Here is a 2,599-nt window from a genome sequence, read left to right on the forward strand (position 1 = left end):
TGTTTAGTTAGGGACACTTTGTTGTTCCATACCTTTCTCCATTTGGAATAACATTTGTGTTCTGCTCTCCAAGTTTTTGATTAAACATCTAATGCTTATACAGTTGACTTAACTGCCCTTTCACTGCATTAAAATGACCAGACTGTCACTGAAATTTGGTGGAGAGGGAGCTCAGTCTGAGAAAGTATGAATCTTTTATTTTATTTCAGATAAGCTCCAGGAAAATGTACATATTTTCCAAAGCAATCAATCAGAATTCACTTGGCGACTAAGCAATCCCACAGGCCCAGTTCCTTTACGTGATTTATGAGAGCTTCTCTTTCCAATAAAGCTGAAAGTACCTGGAGAATAGCTTCTCACCCAGCAGTTTTTAACTGTAACTTCCTAGTGAAGCCAAGAAAGCAAAGGAGCATGATGAGATGCAAAAATCCAAGGAGTGAGAAAAAGAGATGGAACAAATTCTATCTGGAGATGGAATATCCTCCTCAAATCACTTTCAAGCTCAATGATTCTGCATTTTTAACTCATGCAAATATTAACTTAAATGCTGGTTTATACCATAATTTAGAAAAGATCCTGCCACCATTGGGTAGTGTAAGAAATTTTTTCTTTAATGACACAGACTACCTTGGAATAGTCAAAATAACATTGGCCTGGGGGCTTGAGTCCTGAGTCACTACTTGTTTCCTGTGTAAACTTTCAATTCCTTATTTGTAAAATGATGAGAGTCTACTAGACACCCTTCAGTTCTAAAATTTTGCATCCACGGAACTCCAGACAAATACTCACAGCACTGTTTGGGGGCACTCAGCTCAGGTTTCTGATGTGCCGGCTATCACCAAGAAATGTGTACTGAAATGCTTCTTTATGCCAGGAGCTATGCCTAGTGCAGGATACTTAAAATAAAGAAGACAATATTCCTGCCCTCAAAGAGCTCCTAATTCAACCATATACCATTAGTGTAATATTATGGGATTAGACTAGCAGAAGTCAGCCAAGTTCCATGAACACATAGTAGGAGAGAAAAGGCATTTGAAACAAAGGAGACAGCAAGTGCAAAGTCACTGGGGTATGCAGTATCTATCAGGGGGCAGAAGCAGGGACAAATCATGCTCAAGGCCTAGCCTCCCCGCTACCCGAGCGAACCAGCCCAAGCAATCTGAAAGGAAACCCCAAGGTCTCTTCATCCTTCTCCCTATAGCTAATGTCTCCCTACTTCCTTTGTCTGTACTCATCTTAGCACCCTCTATTTCTATAGCCAAGCAAAAGGCAGCCCCACCCAGAGAGAAGGCTACTGAAGGCTCCCCAATTCATCCTCACTTTTTACCCCCTGCACCTCTCCAGTCTCCATGTTGTTTGTGGCTAATAAAAAAGAGGAAGGGTGGGACGGAAGACTGGGGTCACCTTTCTCCCTTGCTGCTACAGGATAAAGAATGTTTTCACTTCCACTCAATTTCCTGTTCAAATGTATTTCTTTTTTCCCTTTGTTCAATTTGATTGGCATCTCTAGAAAAGTTCCTTTTCCTCTCTCCATATCTTCCATTGTAAAATAGTAACCAGATCTCTTCCTGGGGGTGTATAATGAGGAAGCAGAATGTCTGGGCAAAATATATTCTCATAAGTATTAATGGGTTGCTCTTTATAAAAGACGACATTACCAAAGAAGGAGCTTTCTGTTTAAATTAATTTTCTAGCAATGTTCTGCGTTGATACTAACATGTTTTTATCCCATCTTCCTTGGCATGAAGGGAACATTACTGGTCAGGAGCTGAGCCAACAGTACAAAATCCAGGATTCGCACCTCCTGTCCGAAGTTCATACAAAGATATGACATTACTTCTTTAGTATCAGACTAGAAAGCACCTGAAACAATCTACAATGCTCATGAGATTAGTTAGAGAAAACATTCCCAATAGTATTTGGTCAAATAACAGATATTCCCCAAAAAAGGAGTTTTTATAATCAAATAATTTCAGGAAATCCTGGGTTTAAAAATTTAGGCAGTCTCTACTACAGGACTTTTCAATGCCTTTAATGTGCTACTTTGGTTTGTAAATCTTCAAGAAAATTGGTTCACAAATTTATTAGATCCTTCTTCCCAGAAGATGTATGAATCACCCTGAGGAACTATTAAAAAAATCTAGAATATCAACCCCACTCCCAGAAAATGGGAGTCCACAACAGCCCTAGAGTCTCTGTTTTAACAGACACCCCAGGTGGTTCAGATGCAGAAGACCAACATGTTGAGGAACTCTGACCTGGACTATTTCCCTAACTAGGCTCCTCAGAATACACTTTCAGTTCAGTTCAGTTCAGTCGCTCAGTCATGTCCAACTCTTTGCAACCCCATGAACCGCAGCACGCCAGGCCTCCCTATCCATCACCAACTCCTGGAGTTTACCCAAACTGGTGTCCATTGAGTCAGTGATGCCATCTATCCATCTCATCGTCTGTCATCCCCTTCTCCTCCTGCCTTCAATCTTTCCCAACATCAGAATACACTGTAGGAAATGCAAATGCTATCGTAGGGAACTAACTCAAAGTTAGTCAAAGAGAGGGTTGATTTGTTCCACTTCACTATGGTTCTCCGTCATATTTA

Source organism: Capricornis sumatraensis, chromosome 4, assembly GCF_032405125.1.
Source record: "Capricornis sumatraensis isolate serow.1 chromosome 4, serow.2, whole genome shotgun sequence".
Lineage (NCBI taxonomy): Eukaryota > Metazoa > Chordata > Mammalia > Artiodactyla > Bovidae > Capricornis > Capricornis sumatraensis.